Raw genomic sequence first — 17208 nt, forward strand, 5'->3', positions numbered from 1 at the left:
GTGATGATGGTTATTGTTTTGATGGTCTAACAATATCAAGAATTAGTTTTCATTTTTAATGATACAAGAAATCAAGGTAGAGACATCAAAACAATGTCCATGTTTGTTCTTTCGTTTTGTTGCCCCTTTATGTTGGATGTCATACACGCAAGCTTTGAGCATCCAATAGGAAATTATTTACTATATGTTCAACAAGATTAATCCTTCGAAGGCTTACCACGAGAACCAGAGTTGCTAGTTATATCATTTTTGCATACGTGATTGTATATACGTGAAATTCAAATTGCGTTTTTGAAACTCGAAATTACTGCACGTAAGTCGTTGGGCATAGGTGACTGACCGTATTCTGTGGGAATGAACAAGAAAAAGGATAATTGGATGCGATCCAACATGGGCTTACCACCAACAAACGACCTCTTTTTTTTTTTTTTTTTACATCGGAAGAACCAACATCAAATCCACACACATCAAATGTCTTTCTTTCATTTTATTCATTCAACTTCTCGCCACTCATTCTACAGAGAAGGAGAAGAAACAAACTGTCTCGGTAAACTAAACAGATCTTTCCCTTCAAATGGCGAACTCCACTCCCGAGACCCCCCATTCGAGGTTTCTGCAGAAGCTACTCCACCATCTTGCAATCCAGGCATGGGAACTAAGCTACCATTTGAGGCTACTGATCTCATTGATGGTTGAGTGACCACCCCGAGGCATTTGAATCGTATATATGACTAGTCTTCGTAAAAGGTGAAAGACCAAGCCATAATGCATTTGACCTCGGTGATGATACACTTCTATCCAAGGACCAGTCTATGCTGGTGTAATCAAATTGCATTGATCCACCAGTGCTCCAGTCCACTGGAGATGATGCCCCTGATGTAGCGGCCGACCCAGATCCAGAAAAGAGACCTAGAGAAGAAGCTGCAGCTAACGTTGGAGATGGACTTGTTCTATTCCATAAGTTGTTCCCTCGGCTGGTTACTTGGGGATCTACTGAATGGCTGCTTGCAGTGACAAATTGATGCTGATGTTGATACTGGAGTTGGTGGTACATCTGATTCGAGCTGAGATAGTTTGGACTGAGACTTCTAGTGCTAGGAGGGCGGGATAAAAAGCCGTTTGACCTCATTACTTCTGAACTGTTAGTCGGATACCAATTGGCAGCCAGTCCAGGAGGAGATGTGCTCATGCTTGTGGCTGGAACATGCTTAGCATTTGCAGATTGAGGCCGCTGCATGACAACTACCGGTTCCCTAGCTGCTCCGGGTTGAAGATTTTTCAAATCACCTCCAACAGCAATATAACGAGCTTCAGCCTTGGCAGGTACCGGTGACACCTGCAAAGGTGATGCTGAAGAATATGACACAGAAAGATTAGACCCGGCACTTGGCCACCTCTTATCAGCTGGAATAGTAGCTTGCTGGGGTTTCGCCCACTCTGTCTTTGATTGAATTCTCTTTAGAGGCTGAATATTTTTACTACTGGATTCCAAAGATCCTCCAACCATAACTGCCGATTTTGTGTAGTTAAAATCCTTTTCATCTTTCTTTAGTTGATTGAGGCTGAGACCGGGCTTCGTCTGGGGCCTAGCACTCTGACTAGCAACTCCTGACTGCTTACCATTAGTAAGAGTAGGTGGATACCCAGTTTCCTCAGGCTTTAGGGGAGCAGAAGGTGGATCCTGCTTCAATTCTTTCAAGGACTCTGCAGCTTTATCTAGATCACCTTCACATGCAACGACTGCTCTCTCAACCTCTTGCTTTGAGCAACAATGCCTTGTTTCCATGTCTGCAATCCGAGCAAGCTCTTCGGATATGTCGATTTTCAAAGTGCTCCCACCTATTTGTTTATCCTTTTGCTTATCTGTTTCTTCACCACCCTCAAACAGCCATGCAACTGATTCCTCAACCCTTCCTTCATTCAATATCAGTGCCATTGTTGCCCGTTCATGAGAAAATCCCATTGCCACAAGCTGTTGAGCAAGGGCTTCAAGTTTTCTTGACATAAGATAGCCACTGCAACGCTCATGCAATTCTTGAGCTCGCCTTTCCTTCTGTCGTTGATGTTTTCTCTCATTTTTCTGGCGGATTTTCTCTCGCTTGTCATTGTCAGCTCCTGGCACTGTTTCTAATCTAACAGGCAGATTAGAGGCTTTCTCTTTATGGTCCTCTGACTCACCAGACCAACTACCATTATTAGAAACAGAGTCATACTCAACACCAGCTAACAATGAGCCTGCAGGATGATCATCTGTCTCATCTATGTTCCGAAACCGACCATTAGAATGAATGGGAGAGGTAGAAGATGCCGGTGACATTTCAAGAGTATGGAATGTTCCTGATAACGGGTTGTATGCACTAGCAGGTAAACCAGCACCTGCATTATTAGACCCTGGAGACTTTGCAGATGCCTTCTGAGCTTCCTTGCTCCCCTTTTTGGACTTAGATCGAGATCCAGGAGACATGTCCTCAAAATGCAAATAATGCCCTGCAACAAAGAAACACACACACACACATATTAGAATTTCCCTCCTTTGAAAGTAGACCGTAGATTTGGTAGAGTTAAAATGTATCACAACTAAATACAACTATAAAAGAAAATAATATTATCTCCTTCACTATGTATATATATTTGGCTCATAACACCTACGTGTACGGATCTATTTGCAATCAAGCACTCATTTACAAAATAGAAAAAGACAAATGAATACAGACTACAAAGTTAATGAAAAGAGAACAAATAGAGACAGCAACACCCTAGTTTAACGCATATGAAATTAAGTTAAAATGAGCAAGGATATAAAGATGAACAGGACAAACCAAGAATTACAAAGTTGACACAAAGGGATAGACATTACTTAAAATGGCTTTCAACATGCAAGTAAATGTATGCACAAACACAGATTATTTTTATCCATTGTTCTACATAATGAACTGCAACTTATTTGTTTATTATGTTTCTATTTAGAAAATTCAGCACTGTGACTTATCACGACGCCATATCCTTTACACCAAAATTCAACATGCGGCCAAAATTGAACATAGTGAAAGTAGTACTTTTCCAGTAGAACAAAGCCAAACAGCAATACAAAAAGTAGCTACAGGACAAAAAGTCTTGAAATAAGAGAATTTCATGAAAACACTAGTTAAGTCTAAATTACTATATTACTAGCTGCAAGACACATAATACATCTAATTTAATGCCCATTCTTCTAAACAAAGTTACAATTTCAGATACAATATCTCTCTCTCAACAATAAGAAGCTTATTTAATGCCCATTCTTTTCAAAGTTTTAAGTATCTCCATTTCCCTTCAAAATCATAGAGACAGTATCATAACCGTTCAAAATTCCTTATGTATCAGTCCCCTCACCTCAGAATAAATAAATTGGCCTTGTTTGTCATTCAATTCAGAATGACCTAGCTTGCACTTGCATGACCATATTTCAAGAAGCATAAGAAACACAAATTCCCAATCAAATAAAAGAGATATATTGCTTGCTCAACTGATTATAGCACATTCAATATTTCTACATATCTCCAACTGTCCAACATTAAACAGAGGTCAATATTGCAGATATAATATATTCACTCTGGAGCATGATTGTACTTCAAACAAAAAGAGCATCAATGTCAACATAAAAAATTTTAAACGCAAAATATAGATAAATTGTATGCCTATGTACCGAATAAGCGTCAGGGATGCCTACAATAATTACTTCAGACCTTACATGTAGAAAGTCTTGTATAATCTAAATAATGAAGACCCCTTTGCCTATCAATCAAATTCAACATTTATGATCTACCTCGCCCTTTATTTAAAGAGCTATATATATATATATATATAGCACAGATACTTTCAAGTTCCTTGGCCCATTGGCAACACAAAGTTGGATACATTATAAGCACACACTGCTGAAATCATATCATGAAAAGCAAACACCAGATGGGCATAGATGCAGAGACTATTATAGTGTAACTAAAACTCAAACTTTTTTACCAAAAAAAAAAAAAAACTCAAACTTAATGTTCCGCCCCAACTATGTTCCAGAATGTCACAATTATTGGCCTTCTTCTCTTAATTTTCAAAATTCGGCAAGCAGCCAGATACCAGTTACCCATTAAATGGACGTTTATGCCCCGAAAGTTACAGCTTTCTAGAGAAAATGAATAGATTGCAAATAATTGCTAAATAAGAAAAACTCACAAATCCACATTTAATTGATATTATTAAGATGAAGAAGCTGCAACCATCCAAGAAGAACTAAAAGAACGTAAAAGCCACCGCGACTCTCTAGGATCCATAATACTTCATCCAAGTCAAGAGAACCATTGCAAAAGAGCCTAGAGTCCCAATTCCCGCCCCGCAAAATCGACAAATTAGAATGCAGAATCCAAATCACTGAATTCAAATAATCACACAAACCGAACCCTAAAGCACAATTCTATCCTCCAACAATCAATACAGCGGCTAATTCGAATAAGATCATGAGGCGGGATATGAGGAAATGGAAATAACAACGCAGAGAAGGACGAAACGGCGAGCCACCAACCTGAAGTCCGAGAGAAAATAGCGTTGACGATTGATACAGAGATCGTTATTGAATGACAAAATCGTTTAGAAGCTAGGGAAGGGAATATGGTAAGAGAGATAGGTTTTTCGAGGCTCAAACTGAATTTGGTAGAATTAGGGTTTTGAAGAAATGGAGATCTGAGAGGAGAAAAAACTCCACATCGTCCTATTAACGGAAGATAAATATTTCCTGCCTTAGTCCCTTCTTTTTCCTTTTTTCCTTTTTTCCCTTTTTTCAACAATATTATTTAAACGCTTTTAAGTTTTTCAGTAAAATACAGTGATGTTTCCTCAATTTTACTGAAATTACATAGATATCCTCTTTATTTTCAAAATCTAAATTTTACTATGGTAAAGAAAATTCTTTAAAAAATTATAAAATATTATTTTAGTAATAAAATTATATTATTTTAAACTTTGAAATTGTTATTTTTTCTCATAATATAATTGTTTTTTAACGAGCTCATAAAATAATTATTTACTCTATGCAATTTAAAGAGTATAAATAATTGAGCATAGAAATATTTAAATAAATGTTTCAAAAACTCTTATATTATAATTAATAAAATTTAAAAAAATAAATATAAGTGGTACTGTCTAATTTATCTTTCGTTATATTAAATCCTAATTCTGTGGTACTTTTTCACCTTTTTTCTGGCACTTATATTAAATCCTAATTCATTGAGCGTTTTTATTTATTACATCTTAAAGATATTTTTTATTTATAATAAAATAATAAATGAATTAATAAATAAGTTTATATAATTAAAAAATAAAATTTAAAATATTATGAGGAAGTTTAAAAATGTGTGCAGTAAAAAACATTTTTTGTTAGCCTAATTATTTATAATAAAATTTGTGTTAAAAAGTGATATTGCAGTTCAAAATATATAATTAAATAGTTAATTAATGATTAGCTGAATAGGAATAGAATTTTAAAAATTAAAAAAGTGTCTTTATTATGTAATAGTTAATTTTCCATATTGGTACCCCTAAAGTCTGAAGCTTTCTTTATCATTACTTACATAGGTACAACAAAAGGTCAAATTCAAAGGCTTCACATAATTTATTTTGTTGTAAATAGCCTCTTTTTTTGAATTGGAGGCTTGGAGCACTTTTCTTGTCATCCTCAAGTTCTTCAATAAAATTCATTTTTTAGTGAGGTTATTACTTCTTCACACTGTGTTTCTTTAAGCTTTCTTCCTGAAAATATTTCACAAATATAAAGTTCTATAACACCAAGATTAAGAACTACTTTACTTCCTTATTTTTCCATCACCATGAATCAACATTGCGATTTTCACGAATTCGTTTGATTTCTTCCCTTTAAAATAGTATTTTCACTCTTGAGTTATTGCTGAGTTGGACGAGCATATGATTTAGGAGTCAGTTGCAAATGGATTCAAGGTTACACGAGCATATTATTATTATTGTTATTATTTTTTCTTTTTGAATGAAAGCTAAAAGATAATTTTTTTTTTTTTCTTGAATGCTCTCAACGGAGCAAGTGGCTTGTGTTTGGGAACAATATATACTCCCTTCCTTGAAGATGCAAGGCATTTTTAAGGATTAAATGTTAAAAAATGTAAAATATTTTAAATATTTAAAGTGTAATTAATGTATTTTTAAGACTTTTAATAAATAAATTATTCTATATTTATTTTTAAATAAAACACCCTATTGAAAAAGGATAATTTATAAAAAGATTATATTAATTTAAAAATAATTAACTGATTTATCAACGATAAAATTTGATTAGATATCAGAGTAGACCAGATCCCTTTCAAGCAACTTACAACCTAGTCTGATCAGAGCCTGGCTTATTCATCAATAAGCCAAGCCTCAGACTTATTTGGTGGCCTATAAACCTAAATAGGCCAAGCTTGAATTTTTTAAGTTTGGCTTGTAAGCTTGTAGACGTTGCCTATTTAGGTATATTATATATTTTATATATTTATATATAAAATTTTATTTAAATTTATAGATTTATATGTGAAATTATACTTTTTTGGTGTAATTATATATTACATTTTATTCAAATAGGCTTTAAGTCTTTAAACTTATTTAAAATATGAAAAAGAATAATAAAGTTAAGGCTTTGAATGATGGTGATGGAAATTAAAGTTTTGATCATGAACAACTATAGAACATTATTGTATCTTACTACGGAGATTTATTCAAAGCAAAGATGGTGGGTTAGAACAATACTTATTCAAGTAAAGCATATCCGAGGCTAAGTACGAAGAAAGCTGCATCTTTATCTCGTGAAGTGATAAATTAGGAGATTAAACAAGCCACTTTTGAAATTGTTGCCTTTAAGGCTCCTGATCTTGATAGTATTCAAGCTATCTTGTATCAACAACATTAGAAAGTTCTAGGGGATTCAATATGCACTTTGGTTAAGAAGGTGTTTCGGGAACCTAAGAAGCTAGAGAGGATCAACAATACACACCATGTCCTTATTCCTAAGATAGATAAACCAGAATGCATGAAAGATTTCAAACCTATCTCACTATGTAATGTGAGCTATAAGATTGTTTCTAAGGTGGTTGCTAATAGAATCAAAGGTCTTATGCTTAGGCTTATAGGCAATCACTAAAGTAGCTTTATAACAAGAAGGCAAAGGGGAGACAGTATAATCATTGCCCAGGAAGTGATCAACACAACGAAGAGGACAAGATGAAAGAAGAGCTTTGTGCAGTAAAGGTTGACCTCGACAAAGCCTATGATAGACTTGAATAACCTTTAATCAAAACCTACTTAGAAGAAGTGGGTTTTAGGAAAGAATTATGCAAAATCATTATAGAGTGCATTAGTATCCCAAAAATCAAAGTCTTATGGAATGGTGAATTATCTAGAGAATTTAAACCCTCTCTTGGTCTTAAACAAGGAGATCTTATTCCCCCCTACATATTCACTCTATACATAGAAAAGTTGAGTCACTTCATTAAAGATGAAATAAATAGTGGAGAGTGGAAGCCCATTCAGCTAGTAAAAGAGGGGCCCAATTTATCACATTTGATTTTTGCTGATTATTTGATGTTATTCAGTAAAGCCTCTCCAAGTCAAATGGATGCTTTGAACAGATGTATGGGAAAATTTTGTGTGGCTTTAGGGCAAAAGATGAATAAAGAAAAAACTAAACTTTTTGTCTCAGCTAAGGTTCATCTTCTTAGAGCATAAAAGCTGAGCTAAGACTTAAGAGTGAGCTTAACTAGTGATCAGGGAAAGTATTTGGGGATACCTCTTATTTATAAGAGAGACACCAAAACATTATTTGCTCCTATTTTAAATAGAGCTAGGAAAAGACTGTTAGGTTGGGAGGGTAAATTTATTATGCTAGCTAGAAGATTTGTCTTGATTATGTTTGTTCTCTCAACTTTACCTAGTTACTACATGCAGATGATCTTGTTACCCACAAGCATCCTGAATGAGCTAGAGAAAGTGAGTAGAGATTTCCTTAGGGGGATAGTAAGGGTAATAAGAAACTAAATCTTATGGCTTGGGAGATCATTCAAAAATTTAAAGAATATGGTGTCCTAGGATAAGGAACTTAAAGAACTAGAATCAAGCTTTCATATGGAAGTTATGCTAGGGATTGGTCACTGACCCAAAGGCATTATGGGTATAGGTGATAAGATCCAAATATAAATGTGGTAATGGCTCTGTACTAAAAGTCAAGAGCAATATAGGAGCTTCTATAACCTAGAAAGTATAACCAAGGTGTGGAATTCCTTTTAACAAGGAATAAGGAAAGAAGTACTATCGGGTTATCAGACTTTTCTTTAGTTCAATAAATGGCTACCAAACAAAAGACCCCTAATTGATTTTGTGGATAATGATAAGGAGTTCATTGATATGAATGAATCTGCGAGGGATTATGTTCTTCCCATAGGAGTTTGGGATATTTTTGAGATGTTACCTTGGCTACCAAACCATGTTGTGGATATCATAACTAGTACTAGAGTTCTAGATGATAAGAGTGGAGAGGATAAACACATATGGCTCTTTTCTGCTTATGGAAATTACTCTGTGAAATCTAGTTATTCTTTACTTTTTGTAGGTATTGAACAGACCAAATACCCTATTTGGCAAAATATTTAGAGATGACATATCCCAAAGAATCAAAACACTCTTCTAGCAAATGGCTTACAACAGAGTGCACACTACCAATCTTTGATTACAAAGAGGCTTGAATATGATGGGATCATGCCCATATGGTTGTAGTGAAGTAGAGAATGTGATGCATCTTTTTCAAGATTGTTAGCATGCAAAGCGTTAGTGGAATGCTTATGTCTAAATTGATATGTTAGAGAAATTCTATAGATTGGATAGAAAGGAATGGGTGCTTTGGAACATGAAGACGTAGATAGGAAACTCATCTATAAGATTAGTCCATTGAATTGTTTTGTTTGCATATACTTGTTGGAATATTTGGAAGAATAGGTGCTCCAAACTCTTCCAAACTAGCGATAATTCTATTGTTGAAGACCCTATTAGATTTGTTTTTAAAGTTGCAATATATTCAAGATTTGGTCAAAACCTCTTCAAGTATGTCTTCCTGAGATGCCAAGTCTCCCAACAAAGAGTAGATGCTAATGCCATTTTTTTAAAAAAAAAAAAACTAATGGATCTACTCTTAAAAATGGTCTTAGTAAGTGTGGCAGGATTTTAAACACTACTACAAAAATGTAAATATAAGATGTCATGAAAAATGACAGTCAAATAAAACACATCATATATGAGATAGGCGGGTGATGGTGACAAAATAAATGACGAGTCTTAAAAAAACCGTCATATATTACTAGACTTTAAATGACAGGTATTAAAAAACTCCGTCATTTATCTCAGCGCAACATTTCATTTATTAGAAGAAAAAAATAAAAAATAAATTTAAACTTTAAATGACAGATATTTTAAATACCCGTCATATAAAGTTCAAACAATATATGACGGTTATTAAAAAAACCGTTATATATTGGGGCCTGCCGTTTCAGATTCTTAAATTAAAAAAATAAAAACTTTTAAAACTTTAAATGGTGGGTGTTTCAAACACCTTTCATTTAAAGTCCAGAACTATATATGACGGGTTTTTCAAACACTCATCATATATTCGTGGTCAACGTTTGATTTTCCTTATTTAAAAAAAATTCACTTTAAATGACGGTTGTTTAAAACAACCGTCATTTAAAGCCTTTCTTATATATGACGGGTGTTAAAACACCCATCATATATTCTGGAATAAATGATGGGTATATGAATACTTGTCATTTATTCTCGTTTTTATTCAGTTTCCAAGTTCACTTTTTCATTCCTGCCCATTCGTCGTCCCTGTTTTCTCTCTTCTCCACTTCTACATGAAATCGATAGAAATCTCTCAATCTACCTTCATTGTTGCCGTCGACCACCTTAATCCCTCGCTGGAGTGAAAGTGCTCCTCCTACACCGTCCAGTTCCTCTCTCATTGGCTTCCTCTTTATATTTCATCCTCTCTTCTTTAATGTACATGGGTTTGTGGTTTCTATAATTTTTCTTCATTTTCTTCCAATATGCTTAGATTTTTAGATTATGGGATTGATTTATTTAAGATTATGGATTGTTCTATTAGTTGATTTTTGTTGTTTAAATATCTCCTTATTTTTTGCCCATTTTAATATTGTAGGGTGTTGAAAATTGCTAGTGTTTGGTGTTTTATTGACTTGAGAATGATTGTAGATGATTTGCTTTGCCTTAGGATGATTATTATGATGAAAATTAGTGATCAAAATGGGATATTTGTGATGATTGTATTTTTCTATGAATTTTGACTGATTTATTTCAATAATTTTTAATTTAAATTTCGTGCATTGTTTGATCAGAGTAGTTTTATTGTTCAAAACTACATATTGAAATGTACTAATGTATCAATTTTTATTACAATTGGAGTTCATTTTAGTGATGAAAACTGACGTGTGGTTTCTGTAAAAATCATTGTTATTTTATTGATATTTTTACATTTGGTAAAGAATGATTTGTTTTTGGCTTGAGATTGCTAATACAGGATATGTGTAATCTTAGAATGATCAACGAGATAGAAAACATTGATTCAAAATGATGTTTATAGTGTTTTTCTTTTTTCTATGAATTTTGAACGAATTTTATATATAATTTTATAATAATTAGAGTTAATTTGAAAATGCTATTTTGTGAGAATTTCATTAGTTTTATGATTGTATATAGTTGGAATTAGTTTGTTGAGTGAGATGCCAATAATGAAAAGAGGATTTTAGCTCGAGAAATACTTTTTTTATGTTGTTATGCTGCCGAATTTTTTATTGGCAATTGAAGGAGTATGTGAATGCTCATGCATTGTGACTTATGATTCATTAATTACTCTATATTATATGTAGAGTAATTAATTTCTTTATTGATAATATTTCTATCATTTCTTTCCTCTTGATATTCATGAGTCACTAATCACATTTCCTTGAATAAATTGTCTTTTAGATTATAAAATTATGGATAGAGAATGGATATCTTTCAATTGATTAAGTAAAGAGTATTTGAATGGTGTGAAAGAGTTTATGAAGTTTGCTCTTGAGCATGTAAAAAACCCTAGAAGAATAGTGTGCCCTTGTGTAAGATGTGGTCTTTTGAAGCAAATGAGTACATATGAGATGGAAGACCATTTAGTGTGCTATGTAATTGATGAAAATTACAAGTGTTGGCATAAGCATGGAGAGACTAAAAGGGATGAGTCTACTAGTAATTGGGAGTATTAAGGAAGCTTTGAATCAGATGATCATGACACAAATACTTATAAGGGTGACTGTCTTAAGGAGATAGCCAATGCAATTGAAAGAAAACTTGAGGATTGTCCTGAAATGCTAGAGATGTTGAAAAGTGATACAGAGAAGCCCTTGTATGCTAATTGCACTGAATTCACAAAGTTGTCAACAGTGTTGAAATTGTAAAACTTGAAAGTGAGCAATGGATGGAGTGATAAAAGCTTTACATAAATCTTACATTTATTACCGACGAACAACGAGCTTCCAAGGACTATGTATGAGGTAAAACAAATGCTACGATCAATTGGCATGAGTTATGAGAAAATACATGCCTGTCCTAATGATTACATATTATTTAGAAATGAATATGCATCATTAATAGAGTGTCCAAAATGTAATGCTTTGCATTATAAAGAGAATGGGAAGAGTCCAAAGAAGGTATTATGGTACTTTCCCATTGTACCTAGATTTAGACGATTGTACAGTAGTGCAAAGGATGCAAAAAATTTAACATGACATGCGGATAAATGGATCAAAGATGGGAAGCTTCGACATCCAACTGACTCTTCTCAATGGAAAAAAAATTGATCTCGATTACCCTAACTTTGGAGCATAAGATAGAAACCTTCGCCTTGTATTATCTATTGATGGAATGAATCCACACGGGCTTCAAAGTAGCAATCACAATACATAGCCAGTTATTTTGGTAATTTACAACGTACCTCCATGGTTATGTATGAAGTGAAAATAGATGATGCTATCCATTCTAATTTTGGGGCTAAAATAGCCAGGAAATGACATAGACATATATTTGGCTCCTTTAGTTGAAGATTTAAAATTGTTGTGGGAGCACGGTGTTGAGGTATATGATGGATATAGAGAGGAAAGGTTCAATTTAAGAGCATTGTTATTTGGTACAATCAATGATTTTCCAGCATATGGTAATTTATCAGGGTATAATATCAAAGAAAAACTCGGATGTCATATTTGTGAAGATGGCACACATTCAGTGAGATTAGAATATGGGATGAAGAATGTCTATCTCGAACATCATAAATAGTTGCATCCTGATCATTATTATCTACACCTAAAAAAAGCTTTTAATGGGAATTCAAAAGAAAGTAAGGCATCTTTGCCACTGATAAGTGAGCAACATTTTGACAAGGTGAAGAATTTGAATATCGAGTTTGGAAAACCTTTTGCAAAGCATCTTAGGACATATGGGTGGAAGAAAAAGTCTATTTTTTTGACCTACCATATTGGCAATCTTTATATGTGAGAAATTTTCTTGATATGATGCACATTGAAAAAATGTGTGTGACAGTTTGATTGATATATTACTTCATATTTTGGGAAAGACCAAAGATGGCATCAAGGGAAGACTTAATATGATTTCTACAGGGATAAGGGAAGAGTTGGCTCCGCAAGAGAAGGGAAGTCGCACATTTCTTTGTGCAGCGGCTTATACATTGTCTAGAAGAGAAAAGAAGACTTTTTGTGAGTCGCTTGCTAGTATTAAAGTTTTAGAGGGGTACTCTTCAAATATTAAAGGCCTTGTGTCATTGAAGGATTTGAAGTTGAAGGGTTTAAAGTTGCATGATTGCCATGTGTTGATGGAAAATTTTATTCTAGTGGCTATACGTTCTATTTTACCTGATACGGTTCGAGCCACGATTACAAATTGTGTTTCTTCTTTAAGTCTATATGTAGTAAAGTGATTGACCCAACAAAATTGCTAAGATTGCAAAGCCAAATTGTGTTAATCTTGTGTGAACTTGAAATGTATTTTCCACCTGCAGTCTTTGATATAATGGTGCACCTCACTATTCATCTAGTTAAAGAGATATAAATGTGTGGCCCAGTTTTCTTGAGATGGATGTATCCATTTAAGCGTTACATGAAGATACTAAAAGGATATGTGAAAAATCGTAGTCAACCTGAAGGTTGTATAGTTGAACGATACATTTGTGAGGAGGCAGTTAAATTTTGTACTGAGTACTTATCAAATGTCAACCATATTGGTCTTCTAACTTCTCTACATGATAGTAGAATTGATGGAAAAGGAATTATGGGCAATAAAGTAGTTAAAATCTCCAACTTGCAATGGAACAAGCACATTTATATGTACTACACAACTCTGTCGAGGTTGAGGAGTATGTAGAGATGCACATGGTCGAGCTTAAGCGGGATAACCTTAATAGATCAAAGATTTAGTATGCAAACAAGCATAATAAGAGTTTTACAGTTTGGTTGAAATAACACATTCTTGAGAAGTTAACTGCCGATCCTGATTCAGTTTCTGAAAAATTAAAATGGTTGGCAAGAGGTCCAGACAAACAAGTTCTTTCCTTCACTAGCTATCTCATTAATGGGTACACGTTTTATACTAAAGAGCAAGATGATTGCAGCATAATGCAAAATAGTAGTGTAACTCTTATAGCCCAAGCAATGCATATATCTAGTGCTAAAGACAAAAATCCCTTGTACATAAAAATGTTATACTTTGGGGTAATTCACATTTGAGAGTTAGATTACATCAATTTCAAGTTTCAATTTTTAGTTGTAAGTAGGTTGATCAAAAAATGGTCTTAAAGTTGATAATTTAGGGTTCTTAATATTGGATCTTAATAGAGAAGGTTATAGAGATGAGCCTTTTATTTTGGCTTCACAAGCTCACCAAGTGTTCTTTGTTCCTAATCTGGCTAAAGTAAATTAGTCTATCTTTTTATTGAGCAGTAAAATAAATGAAATATAAATGATTCTGCAGTTGAAGATGATCCCTTTATAGGGATATCATTTGAAAGTTACTTTATTAAGGATGAAGCCTTTTATATGAGAAATGATCACAATGAAGGTATTTGGATTTCAAAGAAAAGAGGTAGAAGCATTCGAGCAAAGAAGGAAAACAAAGATAAGGAGCATACAAGAAAAAGAAAAAGAACAATTTAAACTTGTAGGTTACTTGTTTTGTGTGATTTAAAAATTTATTGTTATTTATTATGTGCTTATTTGTTTTGTAATGTGTGATTTACATTAAACCTGTAAATTATTTATTATGTGCTTTATTTTTTTATATTGTTATTTATTATTTATTTTAATTTTTTACTTTTGTAGGTAAATGGCTTCTCAAAGGAGTGTTGGTCTCAATGGACCTAGTAGTGCTGATCCTAGCGTTGAGATAAATGACCAATAAATTCAGCAAGAAGCCAATTAAATAACTAGAGGATTAGCATTGATGACCGACGTGAATATAAGAAGGGCTGTTGGACAGAAATATGAAGTTGAATGAAATTTCAAAGGTCAACATATTAAGACCAACAGAAATAAATTCATCAGCTACATAGGGGTTGTGGCAAAAGAAATGTGCCGATTACAATTAGGCACTGGAACGATGTTAGTCCAGCTACTAAAAATTATATTTGGAAGCAAGTAGAGGTAAAATACTTTACTCACATCGTTGTCTTTAATTGAAATTTCTTGACCGAAAATATAATTAATTGTTTTTGTTTACAGTCAGCATTTACAATTGATGCTAGTTGGATGAAATTTGTCATCCAACAAGCTGGAAAGGCAATACGGACATTTCAATATTTTGTGGGAGCAAAATACATTAAAAAATCAGGAGGAAACATTACTGCTAAGGTCCCCGACTTGATAAGGCCATTAGTTTCACAAAAACAATGGGATAAATTTGTTGCTCAACATCTTAAGGCACAATTTCAATTGAGAATAATGAGATGAATTAATTTTTTATTATTGTTGATATATTTAATTTTATTGATATGATTCTTTGTATTTTGCACAGGAGTTGAGCCACAAAAAGAAAAAGTTGCATGAGAAAGATCTATACCCTTACAAGAAAGGGCGCATAGGATATGCAGGAATTGAGCAACAAATGGTAAGTTAATATTTATACTATATAATTTTGGCTTATTTCATGGATATATGTACTATACTCACATTTAAATTTACTTAAATTCGTAGATCGAGCGAGAGGGTTCAGGGGCAAGCTCAGTTTCACGTCACAGACTATTCATAGAGGGCCGAACCAATAAAGAAGGAAACATTATTGATGAACCTGTTCAGGAGCTTGCTGATAAGTGTATAAGTACATTAACTTAACTTAACACTTTTTTTATACTCAATCAACTAATTTAATTTTCTTACTATATATTGCATAGATCAAGAAAAGTGGCACGCTTAATGATGATGTCTTGGGTAAGGTATTGGGTAATCCCGAACACCTTGATCGAGTTAGGGGATATGGCTTTGGTGTCTCGAAAAAACAAATATTCGGGTCACAGAAGAAAGCAAGGTCAATAGAGGATGTGGGTGCAAGGGCTAAGATTGCCACCCTAAAAAAGGAGCTATCTAGGCAACGGGACATGATTGAAGCTTTACTAAAGGACAAGGAGAGGCGGGAGGCAGAGTTTCATATTAGTCCTAGCGGGAAAGGTAGTTACAGTGTCATGCAGCCTATTAAAAATCTCCCTAAGGTAAAACATTATTAATTTATTTCACTTATGTTTCACTATTTCTATTTCCCATAACTTTAATATAGTATATTACTTATTAATATAGGGTGAGAACCTATGTGAATTGTTGGCAAATAGCTTGAATCATCATGTGGTTGCTATCGGTCGGGTGTTCAATTTGCCGGGAGACATGTTACATAATATGCCACTCCCTGCGTCCTATGTACGTGTTGCTATTGATGTGTCAAAGGATTTGAACTATCTACTATCTATTCCCACCAAGGATGCAGTGATTGTTGGAGAGGCGATGGGTAGTTTTGTTGGATGACAAGCTAGTCAAGTTAGGATGCCAAGTCCAAAAAAGACTAGCAAAGATGCACAGTAAAAAAAAGATGATACCTTGATTTAGGCTCCTCTAAAAAGGCAGCCTCCCATAAAGTTGTGCCTGAACAAGAGCCTAAATTGCCAGGCCAATATAGAAATTTTCTCCAAGCATATGCACCGGTACATAGGTCTAATCCTCAGTCCTGCAAATCCCGTTCAAGGCTGGTATATATAGCGAAGACCAATATGATATGCTTTCACTTGATGTTGTTGATGAAATGCTTCAACATGATATGACCAGTCTCACTATTCTCAGCTTCTACATACGATAATTTTTTTCCATATATGAATAGTTAATATTTTAAACATAAATTAATCCATTTCTTGTATTTATAATAGGTGCTTGTATGATAAATTTGTTGTCCCTTTCGATCTACAAACGAAGTTCATATTTGTTAGTCTTCATGAAGTGGGTGCACATGCCTTAATTAAAAGCGACAAAATTTTAGAACAAGCAAAGGCATTAAGCAAAAATTTCAAAGCAAGGGCTCGAAAGAGAACATTATTCATAATACCGTATTGTCAAGGGTAACGAAATTCTCACTTATCTTAATAATTTTTTATTTTTAATTTAATGGATTAATTATAATTTTTCCACACTTGTTAATACTATTAGGGACCATTGGATGTTGATCGTTGCCGAACCATTTGGCAACACTCCAAAGATATATTATCTCGATTCTCTTGGAGGGGAACCAGGGAGGAGACAAATTTTATTGGTGTTGATTAATACGTAAGTGCATAAAGTATTTTACATATTTTTTAATTATTTAAATTTCATACTAACATATTTTTTATTGTTTCATTAGGGCGATTGTGTTATATCGCACTAACACAAACAATCAATTATAAGGTCCTTATAAATTTTGATGCGGCCTACACTTGAAATATAATTAAAGTAATTGGAATCATTTATTAAATTAAATTTAATGCATTAATACATATTCATATATTCTTTAATTTTTAGTGTCCAAGACAAAGAAAAATAGCTTGGATTGTGGCTATTGTAT

At 33.7% G+C, this 17208-nt stretch overlaps 1 pseudogene; it reads right to left on the reverse strand.

Annotated features, from left to right (window-relative positions):
- Window positions 1-457: 457 nt before the first annotated feature.
- Window positions 458-4698, reverse strand: LOC129299619 (uncharacterized; annotated as a pseudogene).
- Window positions 4699-17208: the final 12510 nt, after the last annotated feature.

Source organism: Prosopis cineraria, unplaced genomic scaffold (genome assembly GCF_029017545.1).
Source record: "Prosopis cineraria cultivar Desert tree isolate PC_DT_omini unplaced genomic scaffold, ASM2901754v1 PC1230, whole genome shotgun sequence".
Taxonomy (NCBI): domain Eukaryota; kingdom Viridiplantae; phylum Streptophyta; class Magnoliopsida; order Fabales; family Fabaceae; genus Prosopis; species Prosopis cineraria.